A 23,802-nucleotide genomic window follows, 5' to 3' on the forward strand; every position below is an offset into this window, starting at 1 on the left:
GCTGTGTGAACTCTTGGTATGAATATCCTGGGCGCAAACCAGCGACCGAAAGGAAAGGAGGCAGCATTGTGTCTAGTTGGCCTTGAGGGGTCTGGTCAGGTCTAACCCACTATTTACAAGGTTCGGGTGTTGGATTTAGACCTGACTTATGCTGGACCCTCACCACGGGTCGTCTTTACTAATCATGTCAGAGGTCCAAGTGAAGGCCAAAGGGTTCACTCCAGTCTTGGACCTCATTATTGTGAAGTATGAAGTGTATTGTTTATTTGGTGTATTAACCTCTACAACCTACGGATTTCTAACACTATATCTAACCTTGCGTCATCTTCACTGTGAGGTTGAATTTCCCCAGGGCTACACTGACAGGAAAATTTCCTCATTCCAGTGGGAAAATTTCACCAAGAACGCAATATCTACTTTCAAATCTTCTCCAAAGAAGTTTTAAAGTCAGATAATCTACCGGCGTGAAGATAAATTTAAATTTTACCCCAAGTAGAAAACTAGACTAGCCATACTACCAGAACTAAGGTCACACTTCGTATACAAGTAAAAACACTGAAGCATAAAATCTACAATAACGACTTGAACAAGTCAGTGGTCCAGGCATGGCCTTGCTCAAGTACAATTATGGCTTCCACAAACACAACCAGCGTTTGCGCAGAGCCTAGCTCGTGATTTAGCTAGAACCTGCATGAGGTCACTGTACAACAGAACATACGTTATCGTAAGCTACACCTTTAGTGTTATATTACAAGACACGGCATCATACTTTTTGTAAATAAAAATAATAATTCTGCAATTAGACATTTTACAAAGCTGTCACGTAATTTAGGTACTGTATTAAAACACCGTACATTAATTGTGAGTAAATAGTTTTAAATGTTTCTTTATGATACTCTCGGAAATTATGTGTGAACTGACAATAATTCCTTCTTTTCACAGATAATCATACCTGTGTAGCCATACCTTTAGTGATATTCCTAGAAGACACAACCATATTCTGTGCATGCGTATTACAGAATGGATATAGTATCCTTGGAAAGAATCCAGAGGAGAATGACAAGACTAATCCCGGGCATTAGGAACCTTGAGTACAGAGACAGGTTGAAGCATCTTAATTTGCACTCCCTCGAGAGACGTAGAGCGAGGGGCGACATGATAGAGATGTATAAATGGAAGTTAGGGCTAAACAAAGGTGACATTACAAAGGTACTCAAACTATCCAACCAGGAGCGAACTCGTAACAAATTTAGATTTAGGCGCGAAATAGATAAACATTGGTTTGGAAATAGAGTAGTGGATGAATGGAACAAGTTACCAAATATCATCATTAACTCGAATATGCTGGATAGCCTCAAACAAAGGTTGGATGCTTATATGAGCTATAGGGGTTGGGTGTAAATGGGACTGCCCAGTATGGGCCAATAGGCCCGCTGCAGTTTCCTCCATTCTTGTGTTATTATGTGTGTGTGTCAGTCCGGAAACTACATATTTCATGTGCAGGCACACAAATGAGCTACCAGGTGAGTATTTTTTACCTATAAATCAATCAACATTTTACAGGGAGCGCACACATTCGTGTGTTATGTTGCCTTCCTTCAGCAGCCATTACCCAGGAACACAGTGAAATGCTGTACAGTACTCTCCATACACCAAGTCACCTTTTGTTTGTGCACCACTATGCAGCCTACACCTCTTGCCAGGGCAAAACATACCATCAACATTCACACTGTACCACCAGTGGCCATCACGTCGCTCAGTAAAGCTCAGCAGATCTAGGAAGAACGCTTACCAATTCTTGTTCGCCACAGTGACGTCACGCATTCACGTACCTATTGATCAGGGTGAATGACCTGTACCTCCATGTCGTGTGTGTGATAGATTACATTTTATGGAGATGTATACGGGGAGTCAGGTCACATCACCCAACGTTGCCACCCTCATACAGGATCAATAATGTCAGCACCTCACTCAACACTTACCATTGATTGTGGTGTACATAATCAATATGCAGCTGCTCCACTACCATCAAACCATGTTTATACTATCTCTAGTTACTACACCGTCGCATAACTGTTAAACAAGTACATTTAGTTAAGCCTTTCATGCTGAAGTAAAGAGTTATCTGATTTTCCTTTGTTATATTTTTGTGGTTAGTGAGTAATAAGAGGAATGTATCGAACTACACACAATCCTGATCGAATGTACTGTATATACCAAGCAAGCTGGCCGATTTTTTTGTGATGTTCATGGTCACAATTTGAGAATTAGTGCTGATGAATTACTCCATCACAGAATATTTAATGCAGAGGGTTAACGAACGCATTATTGTTGTTAACTCATTTACCCAGGTTTTTAAACAATACTGTACTCATAAGTAGATTGTTAAAACTGATGACTTAAAAAATAGCTGAAACTAACCAGCAAAAAGTGTATTTTGACTACCAAGAAGGTATTATTTTTTGCCATATTCCCGCAGACCTCGAAGTATTGCAAGCTCAAATACTGTTCTGTACGTTGTTGGTACTCAAGGCAAACCACTATGAGGCTTGCTGAAAATGTGAATATCTTAATACTGCAAGTTTTCTAGCCTTCACTGTAGTGAAATGTCAACAAACATCTTTGTTCGTAGGCAAAAGGTAGTTCATAAGAACAAAAGAAGAACATAAGAATGGAGGAAACTGCAGCGGGCCTATTGGCCCATACTGGACAGTCCCATCTACACCCAACCGCGAGGTTAAGTGTCAGTTAAGGAAAGTCTTTTTTTTTTAGGTTACTGTTCTAGTTTGTTGTGAATCTGAGTGAGGTTTCATCCAACAACGAATGTACATAACAACAAAATGTAGCATTTCAGCGTTACTCATATTTCCTCAGCACAATGTTGATTACTTTTAACTAACAGTAATTCTCTATAATAGCGTTCTTTGCCAGCCCTGTTACTGTATTTGTGTATAAAGAATTAAAGGTCCCCAAAAGACGACAATTGGGTGTTCAGTTGTCATTATTCAGTAAGCATGTGGACCAGTTGCTTTTCAAATAAAAGCAACTTTTTTCTTCAAATAAACGAGAAAACTCCAATCAAATCACGGCTGGCGATGATTTAACTACATTATTTATATTCACGTCAAGTCCTTAAATTCATATATCTTCAAAGGTCAAACATCGCGTGAATAGGTACGCTACTGGGGAGATTGTAAAGTTAAGAAACACTTTCCCCAATTACTAGAAACGACTTGAGCCATCACTGTTGTGTCGAAGGTGTGACTGTCCTACGAGCCTTCCTCATCACAGTCTCAGGTCCCTTGGCAACGAGCAGCCGCGCCCCGCTAGTCCGCAAACCATAAACTCATACCTAAACGTTATTTCGAGATACGGTCACTTTCTTGTTGAGGTCGGAATCTATAATGTAGAAAACATTTTTCATAGTGTGGAAATCATATTAAATGTGTATAAGAAAAAAATCAATTAACACTGAACCTTTCTTGGTTGCGTGACGGTTCTTTTAAGGTGTAACAAACGAATGACGAAACAGCTGTGCGCTGTTGCCATATTCCTGCTCCAACAAATTAGTAAAGCTGATCATACGATATATATATATATATATATATATATATATATATATATATATATATATATATATATATATATATATATATATATATATATATATATATATATACACACACTAGCGGAATCGCCTGCTCTTTCGTTAGGCCACGGTAGGACGCCACCCTCCAGGAGGCTCCACATTGCCTCACTGTAGTGCATTAAGGTGTCTGCTTTGATCCTGACTTTGTACTCGTCAGAAGGCATGTTTTCCAGGGCATTTTCGAATTACTGTACATACGTGTTGCGCTCATGCAGCATTTCTTGGATAGATAGGACAATGTCCTGTCTGACACCTTGAATATTGCCACACCTGATAGTAGTCTGCTTTTCATGATCTCCCATGAAGTAGATTTGGAGGAACTTTGCCTGCTCATCTTCCAGTGGTAAGAGGGATCCTGCTTTGTGATAGACGTGACCCTGGACTTTGAATGTGGGCATGTATCCATGCTCACGAACTACTCTGGTAGCTCCAAAGGATGTCATCTGGAAGCATGAATTGTACTTCAGTATATTTTCCAAGAAGTGTTTTGACTCTGGTGTTGTTCCCAGCATGAGAGTCTTCAATGATTGTGGTGGTTTTTCCAAATTTGGCAGTCGTACTTTCCCATGAGAGCAGCACAGTCCAGCAGATTCTCCTATATACTTCTTTGCACCGCAGTGTTCACATTTCTTATCCATGTTGACAATGACAACAGAGGGAAACTTTTCATATTCTATCTCATAGACATAGTTAAATGCTTTTCTTGCAAGTGGATGGCACTGTGTATTCTTTCTTAGAATTCTGGATCCCGCAGCTCTCTGTCAATTAGCTTTCAAACGAATTTCATGTGCTTGATCATTTTCTAGAGAAGGCCTTTCTGCTGTTTGCTATCTGTCAGCATTAAGACGGGATTCCCTTTCCTGATCTGTTTCCTGTGACCGACTGTCTGCTGTTCGCTCTCTCCGATCATTAAGACGGGATTCCCTTTCCTGATCTGTTTCCTGTGACCAACTGCCCGCTGTTCGCTCCGGGCGGCTCATTCGCTAGGCCTCGGTAGGACGCCACCCTCCGGGAGGCTTCACATTGTCTCACTGTTCAGTCCCCAAAACTTCTTCTTCCATCAATAGTTCATTAAGGGTGTACGTAAGTTCCACCATGTTTTTCACTACAGCGGTACAGCAAAGTATATTTTTTTAGCATTAAACTGTTATTATTTTATTGTCTAATCATCACTACATATAACATCATCCATCATCACATATAACACTATCCATCATCACTACATATAACACCACCCATCATCACTACATATAACACCATCCATCATCACTACATATAACACCATCCATCATCACTACATATAACACCACCCATCATCACTACATATAACACCATCCATCATCACTACATATAATACCACCCATCACCACTACATATAACATCATCCATCATCACTGCATATAACACCATCCATCTACAGATCTGTGAAGTACTTTCCGAGATTCTCGTGCGGACACACATACACACAAACACACACACAGACATACTTCTTTGTTATATATATATATATATATATATATATATATATATATATATATATATATATATATATATATATATATATATATATTCCGCATTTAGTATGCAAAGAGGGCACACATTTAGGAACACTGCAAAGATTATTTTGAGTCCCCAAATTAACCAGAGAGCTTTCGAAACACAATGCAAGTCAAGACAAGGACATTTGAATCGGTGGCGTATGTGACTTTTCCACGCTAAAATCTTGCACTTGTTTTCACTGGATAATATATCCAATGCGCTTGTATATAGAGACACGCCAGTACAGGTATATCGTTCTAGTTGAGATTTTTTGTACCAATTTGTTGTCTACATACATGACTGAGACACTACCTGGATACATAGCCTTAACTACTCTATCTGTACTTCACAACTAAAACTGTATTGATGATCTTGGGTAAATTTCTAATGGTATTTATTGGTCTGCATGATCGTGAATCAGATAACCATGGACACGGACTTTCCACTGGAACAAAACATTCTTCCTAATTCTATTTAAGCCTTCCATAAACCACCTTATAATCACTCTTCCTAGTCTCCCATACATTTTAAATACCATCTCCCCATCTTCATACTGTATATAAAAAAAGACATTTGCCCCTGACAAACTATCAATACAAATTCATCCCCAGCTCCCTAATTACTCAGCACATACAAGCGGACACACTCGCACACACGCATACAAATGCCTATATTTACGTATTGTACTTTCTTATTCTATCCTTCATTGTGAATGCTTACAACTCACCCTAACACTAGTGCTATGTCCTATCACAAGTGTGTGTGTGGTATGCCTGGTTGTTCATTCATAAGGTTAATACAATATACCTATTGTTATTCAGTTCAGGTAAAGTAACCAAACACTTCTCAGTTTGACAGGTAAAGTCGAACACCAACACTCCAAGGCTATGGTCACATCTGTAATTGTCTCGTCTAAGACCACATAACTATAGGCTTTCAATACTAACTTGAAATACGTAAAGGTTTCACATATGTAGATCTACCAATTTGGTGATAATTTTGGCATAAAATTCCTGATTCCAGTTTAAATACCTTGGTAAAAGATTTGATGACTATACAACTTCGAAAACACTAACATTTGGGGGCTCACTAACACTCGGCCGTTCTGGGTGACTTAGAATACTGAATGCAAACACTTACCTGGACTGACTCACGCCGTTGTCCTCTGCTGTATTTACCTCGAAGAAAACGAATGTTCATGAACTGAAGGACAAACGATATCACAAGATGAAGCAAGCAGAGTTCCGTGTTCGCTGTACAGTTAAGGTCCTGTTAAGTTTACGTATCGCTCAATTTATTCCTGAATTTAATAATTTCTATAAAAGGTAAACATGAATCATACAAAATAGTTCATTCATGCAATGATTTGGAAGATTATTATCACCCTTGACTCGGCACAAAAAATATTACTTTTATCTATAAAACAATGTGAGGTGAGGTTCCGGTGCGCAGCAATGTCAACGACACAGAATAGCTGGGCTTGGGATGTGCGCACTGAAGCTGACACCCCTCAGCCCTCACCAGAGAATGCACAGAATAGCTGGGCTTGGGATGTGCGCACTGAAGCTGGCGCCCCTCAGCCCTCACCAGAGAATGCACAGAATAGCTGGGCTTGGGATGTGCGCACTGAAGCTGGCGCCCCTCAGCCCTCACCAGTGAACGCAAGAACACTGTCTAAACGATAGCGAGTCAGTGCGTCTTTCCTAGATGTTGTAGTCAGTCACACGCACAACTAACAACAAGAGATACAGTCAAGTTGTATAAAAATAATGTAGACTTGGCCATCTTTGATCAAACCAAAAAATCTATTGCAAAACTTGACGAAATTAACCTCTGCAGTAATATATATTCGAAGGACATGGTTGGTCTCTAGGCAGACTCGCCTTGGTTGATACCTAACTTTCACGTAACTGTTGAAGGTCTTGGTATCACATGCAGCAGAAGGTTAAAGGTTATTGCAACTATCTACCAAAGTATACTTTTATGAACACATGATGAATAATTTTCTTTGGCGATTATAAAAACAAGACATACAGGGCAGCAAAACTGGTGTGCCTCTCACTTGACAAAGATAAAAAACGTTGAAACTCTATATCATGCAGTAAACGCACTAAATATGTAAGTTTTGGGTATTAACAGACTAATCTGCACATATTATGACTTACTTAGGTGTTTATGGTCTACTTACATGTTATGTTGTCAGGTAATGGAATCCCGCAGAGTATTTGTCTGTACGGAGGACAGATCAATACTGGACGACCGCCGCTCCTGGACTCTCCTACTCCGACAGGCGCTCACTCAGCTGTTCGAGTTGCCACCCATCGCCAGATCAGTATCTCAAGTTTTCGTTATACTCCAAATAATTCGTTCACTTGGCAAAAGTTATCATGACCTCTGTATTAACATTTGGAGTTTGGTTAAATGAGATTTCCCTTAAATTGTGTATGTTTTATTGAATTTATCCTTTTACCATTCTCGCGAAGAACTTTCCAAGTGCTTAAAAGAGGATATTCACTGTACAGTAACGCATTAAAATGATAAATCATCGCTATCAATAGAAACATTGATGAAGCCAGCCACTGTCGACCGTTGACAGTTCCCAGCTGATCGCTTGCCGTTGATCACGTGACCAAACACGAATGATGCCATTTTTCGCTTAACCTTGTGATTTGTTTACAATTATCTGTAGTTGCTTTTCCTCAATGAAATGAATTATGTGATGAGTAATGAAAAATTTACAGCGTTAAAGTGAAATTTGGCCCAAAATACGAGAAAAATAAGTTTTTTTTATTGACTAGTTGGCAAGTAGCCCTCCTCTCCTCGTGCGCGCGTCACTCATCACAACACACATATGCCATATCTTCACATACAGTAGATTCACCCGACTAATATTAAAGCTCTTCTTGTCCTAAAACGAGATCCCTTATTAGATATGAATAACCTATGTTCTAAAGTTAAAAAGCGGTATAAATCGTTGTTTCATAAGCTTATACGTGGCACCACAGGATCCGTGGTAAACAAAGAACCAAGAGAAGTTTAAAATACAAGGTCTCCTGGTGGCTTCCCGAGACCTGAACAACAGCCAGCAGAGTTCCCCCGGTCTCTAACAGGTGTTTGCACCAAATTATTAAAAAAAAAAATGCATGTGCCAGGAGTCAAAGCAGAAACTTAAAAGCGACGACGATATATAGTCAAATTTCTATAAGGAGCACGTAAATTCAACACACCATGTTCACACAAAACTAAGGGTCAGAGAGCTTCAGTTATGAGGTAAATAAGAGGGAGGAATAACTCTGAATTGGCTAAGAAATTTGGATTAAAAGAAAATAGACTTGTTTAACGAGAATATCAACGAAGTTTATCAATAATTATAATAATTATAAAAATAACAGCTGTGCTACGACTACGAATAGTATTTTAATAATTCATAAATATATCCTTCCTTCTACCATTATGAGAGTTCTGTTGAAGTGTTAAAAGTTTAACTAATGTTGACCTAGAAAAGACATGATAGGCATTGGGCAGATTAAAATTTAATGACCCGACTACAGAGCTGTGAGTGTAGTGCCAAGACCATTGACTAATATGAGGTTATGGTGTCGAAGGTCTGGATACACATATGTGGACACTTCATCCAGAATAGTTAACTTTAGTAAGAGACACACAGAGAGAGAGAGAGAGAGAGAGAGAGAGTTTCCGAGAGAGAGAGAGAGTTTCCTGTCTTGTAATATACGTAGAATGTTTCCTTCTAGTGACAGAAGGTTTCCCGCATAGTATCATAAAAGGTGAGCTGAAATACAGTAAGCAGCAGGTGGTGAGGTACTGTAACACGGCGCGCGCACGCACACACAGAGGCAGTAGGTAATTCCATTCTTGGCACCACTACTATACCTGGGCTGTGATTCACACGGGTCCACCAATCTAAATCAGCTAAAGTAGTCCGTATCCTGGCTTGAATCTGTTAAATGGCCAGTATTCATTTGAGCTGAGAAATATCGTCTGACGTTAACCAAATAAGATATTAAAAGTAGCGTCCCTGTAGTAAGGAATTAATATAGTAAATGGTTAATATTCTGGGGTGAATTTGGTTCAATACTCTGACTCAGCTAAATGGTCAACACCCAGGCAGGGTGTGTGACCCACTAACACACCATTTGAGAGAGAGCACTAGTAGTCAGACGAAGACGTTAAACCGACACCCCAAAAGTCTCACCACCCTATAGAGATCTTGAGCTCTAATTCACAAGCAACCGAGAAACAGCTGGCCCTTCGATGAACAGTCAGTAGAACAGATGGTTTTTTCTGCAAACAACTGATCCTCTAAACAAGCATAAAACAACCCATCTTTTCTGAAAAAATGGAAGCTAATTCTCCTGCATAACCCCCCCCCTCCCTCCCCGGCTGCTGCGATCCCGTAACCCCCCGTAGAAACAGCTGATCCTCACGTCTACACATCCCCCTCGCAACAACAGTCCCGCCTTCCCTCTCTCGCACGAGTTGCTGCGCTCCTCATCACCCCAGCTCCCAGACTGACCCGCCCCATAACAACAGTGACGTCATCTAGCTACTGTTTATGAATGCATTCTTTTAAAAAATCGTGCTATTGTTTTATTTAATATTATTTCTTTCTTGTGTGAAAGTAAGTCTCGTAGGCCTGAAGGTCCGCCCCATTTAATTATTAGCAGTGCGGATACGTCACAGTTAAATAGATCACCTGAAGATTAGACACCCCCAGCTTATTTCACCTGAATATAAATTACAGTACCTTAAAGCTACCTAGGAGTTAGGTTAGTCCAGGTTAGCGTTATGGTAAGTAATCTTCACGTGGTATAAGCTGGGGTGTCTATCTTCACAGGTAATCCCATTGAAAATAGTCTTCAGTATTCTAGGAGTTAATGACCGACACTGTCCATTATGTAGCTGGGTCGACTGGGGGTGCCTCACTCACTAGCCGACCATGAGACTCGAACCAGTGATCGATTGGACAAGGGACGAGTGCTATATCCACTTGGTCCCCCTATGCCCCCCCCACACACACACACACACATACACACACGCACGCACGACGTACACAATATCCTTAATCGACATACTACATATACCGGTATACGTGGTAATCATACACACACAAGTAATAAAATAACACACACAATTGACCACCAAAGGGTCAAGACGTACCTGGCGCTGCTCTGGCAGCAGCCAGGTCAACTGTTATGTTGACCCATACCAACTCCCTCCCCTGAACCCCTCCTCCCCACCGGAATATCAACAAGATCTCGCTAGAAGTTACTATTTCATTTAGGAAAGTAATGGAACCAGTGTTGAATAGTGGAGAACAGTGCTTAAGTCAGTGGAAAACACAGTAACAGTAATAGCTGAGTCATACCCAAGTTAACCTTCACACAGTGAGGTCCCAGGTACCCAGTGATAACTGTCCATGAGACCCAACAACAAGCAGCAATATGTTAATCCGTCCACCACAGGGAGTCCTGGGACCACACTTAACAGTACACCACTTGAGTGAGTGAGGTCCTGTGACACCAGGCCACGCGGTGTCCCAGTGACGCTACTTAGTGAATGAGTTGCTACAGCGGCATGTGTGGCCCATCTTAACACCATCTGTGAGGGAATTACTGCACCATGTGAGGCCCCTCGTAACACCATCTGTGAGGGAATTACTGCACCATGTGAGGCCCCTCGTAACACCATCTGTGAGGGAATTACTGCACCATGTGAGGCCCCTCATAACACCATCTGTGAGGGAATTACTGCACCATGTGAGGCCCCTCGTAACACCATCTGTGAGGGAGTTACTACACTACGTGTCTGCTGTTCAACACCTCAGCCCTCATGATCTACGTGACCTCCACTGTAAACATTAATCTGTATGTTCACTGTATGTTCCTTCACCTTTCTCTAATGAAGGCTTTTGTTAAACCACCAATGTATGTAATAAGTCATTTATGTCCAATGTATATTTTCAGCCTTTTCAATAAACCGTTTATTATTATTATTATTATTATTATTATTATTATTATTATTATTATTACACACACACACACCTCTGAATCCAGGAAATGACTCCTTAACCTTCCCACGCACTAAGTTAAAAATACTCATGGGTACATAATTATAAAAAAGAGTACAGTACAAAGTTCATGAGTGAATAAAAAATCTTCCGTTTGTACTTTATCGAAAAAACGAATAAATTGATCACCTGAAGATTAAACATCACAGTTTATTTCACCCTATAACGTTACCTTGCAGGGGTTATTGGTTTGGTTTGGCTAGCGTTAGGTTAGGGTCTTTAACCATCGAGTGAAATATACCAGGGAGCCTAATCTTCAGGTGGTCTAAATTACCGTATTATATATGTAGGCATATTTCGTAGTTGCTAGTATGGACTCGTAATAGGTAAGTCATTTACACAAGTACGATAACTTAACCCCATACGTACGATAACTTAACGCTATGAGTACGACAACCTACCCAATGCGTATGATACTGCAACTTTATTCCATACGTACGATAACTTAACCCCATACGTACGATAACTTAACCCCATACGTACGATAACTTAACCCCATACGTACGATAACTTAACCCCATACGTACGATAACTTAACCCCATACGTACGATAACTTAACCCCATACGAACGATAACTTACTCTAACCCCATTAGTACGACGACTTAATTTCTTAATGTGATAACTGATGATTTTTGGGAATACGAACAATAAAGGAATGTGTACCGTGAGCTACATGCGACTTAATGCTGAAAATCACCAGGTGTGCACGTGTCCGGTCTAGGAAGAGACACACACCTGATAACACACTAGTTCTAGTTTATGTTGTTATGGCATAGTATTGCACGACACTGATAAACAGCAAAGTAGGTGAGCATTATTATCTATATGATGAATCTAGCATATATTTCTTTATTTATCTATATATTTGCTTGCCTGCCTGTCTATCTATTTGTTTAACTGTCTGTTTATCAATTCAATTTCAATTGTTTATTCCTTGATAGAGGAAGCGGGATCCCAGTGCTGTCACTAGGTACCCCTGTACAATAACACCAGAAGCATCTGGCAAGTGTGACAAGTATATACAGTATAAATATTATAAAGGGGCTTACTAAAGCCTAAGGAAGGAAGGATATTCCTTTAACACATAATCAATATTATTTACATAATATCTGGCCAGTATGGGGAGGATCATCGTGTCTCCGTCAGGGGGTCGTGGAGTGGTGGTCCAGCAGGCGTCACGGAAGCGTTGTGTGTGGGGACATCTTAGGAGGTAGTGGAAAAGGGTGCTGCTGTCGGGTCTTCTGCATAATGCACAAGAGCGTTGCTCAGGGGATGCGGGGATACCAATCTCCCAAGCAAAGTCATACCCAATGATGATATGGGCAGCAATCACGTCCCCTTTCCGCGACCCTTTCCCGTAGACGTACGAGAGGTCAGGAAGTTTACGGAGGACATCGTACCAGGTGGGCGGGGAGTCCAGGGGGATGGCTGCTTCCCGAGCTTCTCTCTGTTGTCTGTCTATCTGTCTGCATGTGTGTCATTTATTTCACTTAAGTTATATAAAACAACCATTAAACTACCTATTCCTTCATCAAGTTTTCCCTTATCTTTTAATTTGATGAAACAATTACTCAACAGGTGTGTTTAACCCCCGTCATACACAAAGGCTTCTCGAGGTGCTTGATGTAGAGAAACTGTGAAGGTTAGCTGAATCCGGGTGACGTCACCATGATAGCACTAACCATGACAATACTGTATCAACCTAACACGCAATACTGAAGTCACTTGTGTTTTTTTTCTCTCCATTAACCTTCAGTATTATTGTTCTCAAGTTGAAGGCATCTTGAACGCAATATTTAAGTTAGTTGTTTCTTTCTGTTACACGCAATACTGACGTTTGTGTCTTCGTGAAACTTGAGTGTTATTGTCCTGAAGTAAACATCGTGAATTGTCAGTATGAGTTTATACTACCAACATCAACCTGTGTCCACATTATCACCTCTGAGGACCTTCCACTTCGCCTTACTAGTGACGTGACGACTTTCAGCAAGGATTTGAGTTTCCGGGGCCAAGGTTAACTGAGTAGTTACCTCGCTGAGATAACTTAACCCTAACAAACTTATCTTGCCTCACTTAACCTAACATATCCTTACCTAACCTTGCCTAAACTTAACAAATCTAAGTTAAATTAATACAACCTAATCTAATCTTATCTAACCGAGCCATTTTAACTTAATCTAACCTAAACTAATCCATATTAACAAACACACCTGATAATATATAGGCTTACCTAACCTAACCTAACCTAACCTAACCTAAACATATTTAAATTTTACACAACTAACTTAAATAATTCCTCACCTAACCTTAAAATAATCCTTCAACCCAAAACAAACCTGACTTACATTATTAACCTAACCTCAAGTTTTATACACACACAGAATAAATAATGACTAAAGGAACTGCATCCAAAACCACAAGTAGTATTGAATGGCGTATCAATAAGACGAGGCTATCCGAGACCACCTCCTCCCTCCCACCTCCCTTTGCTTAATACAAGATCTATACAGTATAATTATGAAGTAGGGACGATATTAGGCAGAATATAATATAAAGACATTATACATCTTATATTCGTAGTCATTTGTCACACCAAGAAATCTAAAATAAAAAATATCCCGTACACATTTTTCGCAGATGTAAGGATTTTAAAAGTTGTGCTCTCTCTCTCTCTCTCTCTCTCTCTCTGGTTGTAAGCTGTATTTGTGTGTGCGTGTGAGAGTAGGTGTGAGTGCATGTGTGTTAGTGTAAGTATGTGTCGGTATGCGTTAAGTGTGTGTGTTTTGCTACTGTCCTCCCTTAGTCACACACCTGGTGAACGTAGATAGCTCGGGTTGTTGCCACAGTTGTAACAGAAACCCGGTTGAAGGTGGCAGCTGGCCTGACGATATCTGTCATCTTTGTCTTCTACCAAGGATATGTGTGTGTGTGTGTGTGTGTGTTAAGACGGAAGTGTTGCCAATAGCCAGAATAAGCTGACCTTCGGCTGGGTCTAGGTCACTTTTATGTGCCAACCTCCTCCCCCACACACACACACATTCCCTTTCACTGAACTGCACTCGTTCATCTACACACACACGCACACAATGTGAATTTGCCAACCACCTGGCAGAGTCCCTGGGAGGGCGACTTACAACCTAAAGATATTCGTGAAATTTTACACTGCCTGGCCACTCCCCCCTCCTCCCAGGTATCTATGCAGGTTGCTGTTTAGTACAAAAATTAATTAAATCAAGGTAAGTGTGCGTAGTAATACTCCGGCCGTAGAACCAGAACAAGCTGATAACTACGAAAGCTATCTTGTGTGTGTGTGATAATGATAATAATAATAATAATAATAATAATAATAATAATAATAATAATAATTAACGGTGTATTGAAAAATTCGGCAGCCCGAAGGCTGAAAATATACATTGGACAAAAATTACTTATTACATACAAAGACATGGGGTGGGTGGGTCGTTTAACAAAAGCTTTCATTACTGAAAGGAGAAGGAACAATGATTGAACATATAAATTAATATAGTTTACAGTTGATGGCCCGGGCCTGGGCTGGTCATGGAGACACCAGGTGGTGTGGTGTTCACGTGGTGCAGTAACTCGTCCTCGGGTGTTGATATGAAGAACCTAACGTGGTCATGAGGACACCAGGTGGTGTGGTGTTCACGTGGTGCAGTATCTCGTCCTCGGGTGTTGTTGTGTTATCTCGTAGTCAGGTACATAGCCGGCCAGCCCTCTGTTGTTCCCATGGTGGACTGATTAGCACCTCCTGGTCAGAAGATGGCGGTCAGATCCCAGGGGTGCTTATCTCACTGGTGGGCCATATCTCACTGGTACTGTCTGGTGCTGAGTTCACTGGCTTAAACACTGTTCATCACTGTTCAACACTGATGCCACTTCTTTCCGAAACGAAATTGTCAGTTTTGATTATGTTGATATCCCGGTGGTGAGGATGGGTTGGGAAGAGGGACTTGGGGGAATTGGCCGAACATTGGCCAAGGGGGGTCGCTGCTTGGCAGGAGCAGCGCCTGAATAGGTCTCGATCCTACGGTGGTCAAGGATGTGTGTGTGGTCAGATCTAACTAAATCTAAAAGCCTTATCCAGCCTTAGTTGTATATATATTGTTTTTGTTTTGTTTTTCTTTAGTTTATATATTGTGTATGTACAGTGCGAGTGTATATATACTGTATGGATTTCCGAGTACTTTATTCTTTAAGTGTGCGTCTTTAACTCTTGTTCGAAAGCTAATTTAGTACAGTAATGAACAAATATAACCTTTTCTCTCGTTATAACTGTTACTGAACAAACAAAACCACCGAAAATTTAAACATGATACCCGAGGCACCGACTCTATACAGAGATAGTGGACTCTATACAGAAATAGTGAAGATAATAAATTAAGCGAGATAGTAGTGACTAGTGACTATGTTAGTAAGCAAATAGACAAACTAAAGCCTAATAAGTCACCAGGTCCCGATGAGATATTTGCCAGAGTATTAAAGGAATGTAAGGAAGAGCTTAGTATGCCTTTAGCAAAGTTGTTTAACATGTCCTTAAAAACAGGTGAGGTACCAGAATCCTGGAGGATAGCGAATGTAATACCGATTTTCAAGAAGGGAGATAGATCACTATCCTCTAACTACCGCCCACTCAGTCTAACATCAATTGTAGACAAATTACTGGAAGCAATCATTTCAAACTCTATTCGAAATCACCTGGAGAAGCACCGATTGATCAATGATTCCCAGCATGGCTTCACAAGCGGACGTTCATGTCTGACTAATCTATTAACATTCTTTTCATCTGTTTTCGAATCGGTGGACGAGGGGCACAATTATGATGTGGTATATCTCGACTTTAGCAAAGCCTTCGACAGAGTCCCCCACGAAAGACTAACAAGAAAAGTGGAGGCTCATGGCATTAAAGGAGATATTCTAAAGTGGATTAGGGCATGGTTACAGGACAGGAAACAGCGAGTGAGCACAAACGGCACTAAATCCAATTGGAGCAATGTCACTAGTGGAGTTCCCCAAGGCTCAGTACTCGGACCATTATTGTTTATTATATACATAAACGACATAGATATCGGCGTAGACAGTAACATAAGTAAATTTGTTGATGACACTAAAATAGGGCGTGTAATTAAATCTGACGAGGACTCCACAAAACTACAGGAAGATCTAAACAAATTTTTCGAATGGTCGGAAAAATGGCAGATGAAATTCAATGTGGACAAATGTAAAGTACTCAGTATAGGAGATGTAAACAGGGAAACCAGATGAACAACGATGCCATAGAGAAATCCGACTGCGAGAGAGATTTAGGAGTAATTATAAGTAGGAATCTTAAGCCAATTATTTATCCATTTAGGGTCATTGTTGTCTGATCTGAGTTTTTTGTATGGTATGTTCTGCCTTTGCGCATTAAGTAACTCATTATTTAAATTGTCGTGGAACTCGACAATCTCAGATCTCGTTATCAGGTCGGTGTCATCTGTCAGGTTCACGCCCAAGCGCGACACCCCCTCTCTCAGCTGCCTCTTTAAACTATCAAAGTTTGCCCTTCTGAAATCTGGGACTTTAATGGAATTTTCCTTATGTCTGACCTGAAAATCTAACTGGAATCTAATTTCTTTGTGATCGCTGTTTGCAAGTTCGTTCCCTACCTCGACATTGCTAATGAAGTTTTCTCTGTTCGACAGAACTAAATCAAGTATATTACTACCCTGGGTGGGTTCGGTTATATGTTGACTTAGGAAACAGTCCTGGGTCGTTTCGAGGAAATCCTCTGATACTGAGTTACCTGTAAGGTCAGTCCAATCTATTTGGCCAAGGTTAAAATCGCCTACTATACAGACTTTGTTGTGTATGGAAGCCCTGTGCATTTCATCCCAGATAAGTCGCTCATTAACTCTATCAAGGTTGGGAGGTCTATATATTACTCCTGTGATTAATTTTTTCCTACCGTCGATTAATTCTATCCAAATTGTTTCTGTATTCTGCTCAGTTTTTATTTCCTTATTTATTTCACACTTCAGATTATTCCTGACATAGATTGCTATTCCGCCTCCTTTCCTGGACGGCCTACCGGTATGGAACAATTTGTAACCCGCACTTTGGTATTCGACAGGCAACTCACGTGAGTCTAGGTTGATCCATGTTTCAGTGAATGCTATAATATCGATTTTTTCGGTACATACCAAGGCCCTAATATCATCCATTTTGTTTCTCATACTTCTACTGTTCGCGTAGTAGACATTTAAGTTAGTCGTGTTCTGAGTCCTCAGGTTTATTTAGCAATTACCCCAGAAAGTTACGTAATTACAAATTTCCGGAGTTCTTTATAGCCCCCGCATCTTTTTCCTTCATGGTAGAGGAGAGGATAGACTGAACGGTGGGGGATAATTGCCACGCTCGGGAACACCATTGGGGATGCACCGAACACAAGACCCCTCGCTAAATCTCTAGTTCAGGGACACGGCGGATGTTTGCGCGACATCTAGCACTGAATAATGCACCATAGCTCCCTTTTACTAGATGTAACAGCTGAAGGAAACAGTTGATACGGAAATTGCACCAATATTTACAAGTAGTCTGGGATATTCCCGGAATCATTGAAGTCAACAACAATTTAGCACAGTTTTTAAATAGTGTTTATCTGGACAGTATGAAGTCCTTAACAGCGACAGACGGTATTGTCATTCATTCGCTTATGTGGCAACTCCATTGCATGAAGCCATTGTTGTAAATGTTACATTGCTTTTCTTTGTGACATGGGAAACTGTTTTATTTGTTTGGGTTGGTGAGCCTGAGGGAGGTAATTCTAGTTTTGATAATTAATGGTACATGATATAACGATTAGAACGTCTGTTTCACAGTTTCTCCATGTCACCAAAGTGAACACATCTAATTAGTTGTTTTGATTTTGAAGCTGCACCAAAAGGCTTTGATGATGTGATGGACTATTGTCTGCAGCATTATATGATGATCATAAACAAAAATGTGTTTTAACATACACACCGGTATTTACAAAGACCAAATACGTTTTCTATCAGTTCTTATCAATTTACGGAGGAAAATACAGTGTTACATGACGAGAATGGAAGTCCATCGTCCCGACCTCCCCACCCCATGAACGAGGTTGGCTGATGTACGATGCTGCCAAACTCTCCTCAAGCTCAAGGAAAGTTCCACTGAATCAGCCCTTTGTTAGAACCTCCAAGGAAAGTTACACCAATTGGAACACAAACATCAGGTCGTTTAGATCTTACTTCAATTTTAATTTAAATATGTATCAAATTCGAGTCCTTAATAGTCTCATAAAAGAAAAACTGCTAAATTAACTAACGGATACACTTTTTGTGATTACGTACATACTGTAGATATATATTCACTTTGCTTCAGTATGACTACAGACTGTACAGGTATACATTTTTTAAACGAGTCGATTCAACCATGAGTGCCTCAAGAAAGCGTTAATAACTTATTTCCAAGAGGGTCAGGGAAAATTTACAAACTGGCATTAGGAACCTTGAGTACAGAGACAGGTTAAAGCATCTTAATTTGCACTCCCTCGAGAGACGTAGAGTGAGGGGCGACCTGATAGAGGTGTATAAATGGAAGTCAGGGCTGAACAAAGGGGACATTACAAAGGTACTCAAACTATCCAACCAGGAGCGAACTCGTAACAATGGTTTTAAATTAGACAAATTTAGATTTACGCGCGAAATAGGTAAACACTGGTTTGGAAATAGAGTAGTGGACGAGTGGAGCAAGTTACCAAACATCATCATTAACTCGAATACGCTGAATAGCTTCAAACATAGGTTGGATGGATATATGAGCAATAGGGGTTGGGTGTAAACGAGACTGCCCAGTATGGGCCAATAGGCCCGCTGCAGTTTCCTCCGTTCTTATGTTCTTAAGAGTCAATGCAGTGGTGAGTGTCCTTGATGCAGTTAAAAGCCTAGCTAGTCGACTACACTCACCTTGCAACGCCCCAAAGGTACCATCATCCTCCTTGGCCTTGAGAGATTATGTAGAGAAAGTGCATTCTTATTTTGTACCTTACCTTATTTTATCGTTGTTTATTGTGAACAATCTATTATCTTTAATATTTATAAACTAAGATGCAAAAAAAATATTAACGTTTCGTGTTTCATTATACAAGACATTCACTCACCAATTAACAGCCCCTCCCTATTCTATCCACAAGGCTGGTCGTTGGCTCATCCCACCCTATTGCTTAACCCCTTTCTGTAATGTATGTATCCGTATATGCTGCGAGAGAGAGAGGGAAGGAGGTAGAGAAAAGGAGGGAGGGGGGAAAAGGAGACAAAGCCACCACTACCCAGACAATTATGCCCCTCCGCCCACCAACCCTCCCACGTCTCAAGATGAAACATGTTCCTGCACACTCACACACGTTGTTTGGATCAACTCCACACACCTGACTCACATCCCCCTAACCTTCCCAATTTTCAGTGGTAACAAATAGTGGGGTTAACGACTCTCACTGTGGTAAAGGTTTCTGACAGGGACAAAGTGAGACAAAGGAGATGAAGGGTACCTGTCGTGGGACTGATGCAGAGTTCGTAATAAGACAAGCAGTGTGGGATATCCTCTGTCACTGATGGTGAACGAATGTTTGGGCCACGATTAAGTTAGATTAGGCCCTTAACCACCGTAACCCAAACCAAACGTCCGTGACTCAAACATCCTACATTTGTCACTGTGAGATTTACTGGAGAGGCGTACAATGACAATATTATGCCTGTGAGCTCTAAGTCGATGTCGACGAAACTTGTGTGGGAAAGACAGAAACTGGTGAAAGTGTTAGATAGATACAGGGCCGGATTCAGGAGTGGGCAAAGTGGGCAGCTGCCCAGGGGCCTCCACATATTACAATATTTTATTTATTTGTTTATTCATTTGGATTATTTTTATTTTCATTCTTTAAAATTCATGTTTATCTATTCCGTCACGTAAAACTATGTTCAACAAGAAGAGTCTTAGAAATTAGGCTAGCTACTCCTTGAAATTCATGAATACCTGGTTTTCCTATGAGCCGACTTGAAACCACATGAATGACTCCAGTCATGTCTCACTTTTGTGTGTGTGTATTTGTGTGTGTTGGGAATTTGTACACTATCAATAAATATACAGTTAATTAAAAATTTCTCAATGTTCTAATTTCCCCAATATACAGTAACTGCATATGGCTTCAAAATTTTCCAAAGAAGTGTTCAAATTTCAAAATTTTCCCGGGTGGCTTACAGCGGCCCCCTGAAACTCCAAGATATTTAGGGTCGCTTCACTCGCCACCCCACCCTCTTGGGTAGTTATAATAAGAACATAAGAATGGAGGAAACTGCAGCGAGCCTATTGGCCCATACTGGGCAGTCCCGTTTACACCCAACCCCTATTGCTCATATAAGCATCCAACCTATGTTTGAAGCTATTCAGCGTATTCGAGTTAATGATGATATTTGGTAACTTGTTCCATTCATCCACTACTCCGTTTCCAAACCAGTGTTTACCTATTTCACGCCTAAATCTAAATTTGTCTTATTTAAAACCAGTGTTACGAGTTCGCTCCTGGTTGGATAGTTTGAGTACCTTTGTAATGTCCCCTTTGTTTAGCCCTGCCTTCCACTTATATACATCTATCAGGTCGCCCCTCGCTCTGCGTCTCTCGAGGGAGTGCAAATTAAGATGCTTTAACCTGTCTCCATACTCAAGGTTCCTAATGCCCGGAATTCTTTCCAAGGATTCTATATCCATTCTGTAATATGGTGACCAGAACTGAACTGCGTAATCCAGGTGTGGTCTCACAAGAGCAAGATACAGTTTTAGGATGACCTCGCTAGTCTTGTAGCTAACACTCCTTTGTATGAAACCAAGTACTTTATTAGCCTTGTTACGAGCAAAAACACATTGTTTACTTGGCTTAAGGTTCCTACTTATCATTATTCCTAAATCTCTCTCGCAGTCGGATTTCTCTAAGGGCATCGTTGTTCATCTGGTATCTGGTTTCCCTGTTTACATCTCCTATACTGAGTACTTTACATTTGTCCACGTTGAATTTCATCTGCCATTTTTCAGACCATTCGAAAAATTTGTTTAGATCTTCCTGTAGTTTTGTGGAGTCCTCATCAGATTTAATAACACGTCCTATTTTAGTGTCATCAGCAAATTTGCTTATGTTGCTGTCTATGCTGATATCTATGTCGTTTATGTATATAATAAATAATAATGGTCCAAGTACCGAGCCTTGGGGAACTCCACTTGTGACGTTGCTCCAATGGGACTTATAGCCATTAATGCTCACTTGCTGTTTCCTGTCCTGTAACCACGCCCTAATCCATTTAAGGATATTACCTTTGATGCCATGTGCTTCTACCTTTCTAATTAGTCTTTCGTGGGGGACTCTGTCGAAGGCTTTGCTAAAGTCGAGATATACCACATCATAATTGTGCCCCTCGTCCACTGATTCGAAAACTGATGAAAAGAATGTTAATAGATTAGTCAGACATGAACGTCCGCTTGTGAAGCCATGCTGGGGATCATTGATCAATCGGTGCTTCTCCAGGTGATTTTGAATAGAATTTGAAATGACTGCTTCCAGTAATTTGACTACTATTGATGTTAGACTGATTGGGCGGTAGTTAGAGGATAGTGATCTATCCCCCTTCTTGAAAATCGGTATTACATTCTCTATCCTCCAGGATTCTGGTGCTACACCTGTTTTTAAGGACATGTTAAACAACTTTGTTAAGGGCATACTAAGCTCTTCCTTACATTCCTTTAATACTCTGGCAAATATCTCATCGGGACCAGGTGACTTATTAGGCTTTAGTTTGTCTATTTGCTTAGTAACATCGTTACTAGTCACTACTATCTCGCTTAATTTGTTTTCTTCACTATCTCTGAATAGAGTCGGTGCCTCGGGTATCATGTTTAAATTTTCGGTGGTGAAAACTGTTGAAAAATATTTATTCAAATTATTGCTCATTTCTCTGTCGTTATCAGTGAGCTCGCCGGTATCTGATCGTATTGGTCCAATCTTTTCTCGTGTTTTAGTTTGATACATTTGGTAGAATCCTTTGGGGTTTGTCTTCGCCTCCCTTGCTATCCTTACCTCATTATTCCTCTTGGCTTTCCTTATCTCGGTTTCAACCCTACTCACCAATACCTTATAATAATCCTGGAGGTAAATTTCGCCACGATTTATCCTTCTACCTATAGCCTTCCTTTGGCCAATGATGTTCTTTAAATAATTACTTATCCATTTAGGGTCATTGTTGTCTGATCTGAGTTTTTTGTATGGTATGTTCTGCCTTTGTGCATTAAGTAACTCATTATTTAAATTGTCGTGGAACTCGGCAATCTCAGATCTCGTTATGAGGTCGGTGTCATCAGTAATGAGGGGGGCTTTCACAAAGTGGTTGCCCATGGGCCTCCACAGGTCTAAATCCGGCACTGGGTGGATATATCATCAGCACTTTGCTTTTTCCTGAAGGTGGGTTGTAGGAAGGGGGACTAAACTGTCTTCTTGGTGTTGTAAGACTGTGAGAGCCAGTTGGTGACATTTAGCATGCATACCTTAGAGTGCGAGGGGGAAGCTTTTAGATGTATTCCTATGCATGTTCATTTTACAGTAGTTGGTAATTACTGTACCTGTGCTGTATAGAGAGATGTATGTCTTTATGTTTGAAAAAAGTAAGCTATCACTACTAGTGCAGCTTCTGTTGTTGTTTCTTAAGGATTTTGAATGAATATTTCTAAACAATGTAAGGATTTTGAATTTGAAATATTCCTTATTAGTATAAAATTTGAAGACTGTGGTTGTAAATAAAGTAAGGATTCTGAATTTAATATTCCTTAATAAGTATGGGATTTCGAATATTTCAGAGCACATTTAAAGGTAATTGAATCTCCATATCCCAGAACACTACATGAATCATCGTCCGGCTGATGTAAGTATAAGAAAACCGGTCGAAACCTGTATAATATTTACGGTGGCCGCAGACGGGATGCGATCCACTGGCAGTACAGGTTACCCCAGTGAGGCAGCCGCGATCACTTGTGGTACGTATTAGCTTCCCATATTATTTCACTTATTTTATGACACAACAGTACAGGTTACATATTCTGTACATGTTACGACTAGGGTTTCAAAATTATTACTGTACACGAACGTTGCTTGACATCAACAGACATCATTCTCGCACTCGTGCTAGCTAATTTTCTTAGCAATTTAAGACATAACTATAAATAGCATACATACATTCCTATAAATATATACAAGAATATAATCGACTCTACTCCCCTTATTATTCCTCACAACAACGACAGGAAGCCTGATCCACCCAACAATAACAAGCACACTAAACACCAAACACAGGGGAGGGGATACAGGATCTGAAACTTGCAAATAAAACTGGATTGAATAACTTACGAAAGCATTTCAAAACGTATAATCACATACATGGGAGAATAAAGGTGAATGTAAAAACGTTCAT

The 23,802-nt window shown here is 40.4% G+C and overlaps 1 protein-coding gene across 5 annotated transcripts in view; it reads right to left on the reverse strand.

Moving 5' to 3' along the window:
* The window catches only part of LOC121855847 (tumor protein p53-inducible nuclear protein 2-like), a 47,112-nt gene that overhangs the window by 19,891 nt on the left and 3,419 nt on the right, over window positions 1-23,802 (reverse strand). The window contains exon 1 of one of the 5 annotated variants that reach the window (XM_042351013.1): window positions 7,377-7,518. The exons of 3 other annotated variants lie outside the window; for them this stretch is intronic. The gene's annotated coding sequence lies outside the window, so the exon portion shown is untranslated. Of the gene's footprint in view, window positions 1-6,328; window positions 6,451-7,376; window positions 7,519-23,802 lie in introns of those variants that run through there. One more of the 5 variants, XM_042351014.1, reaches the window with a different exon arrangement.

This window comes from Homarus americanus, unplaced genomic scaffold (assembly GCF_018991925.1).
Source record: "Homarus americanus isolate GMGI-L3 unplaced genomic scaffold, GMGI_Hamer_2.0 scaffold14072, whole genome shotgun sequence".
Classification (NCBI taxonomy): Eukaryota; Metazoa; Arthropoda; class Malacostraca; order Decapoda; family Nephropidae; genus Homarus; species Homarus americanus.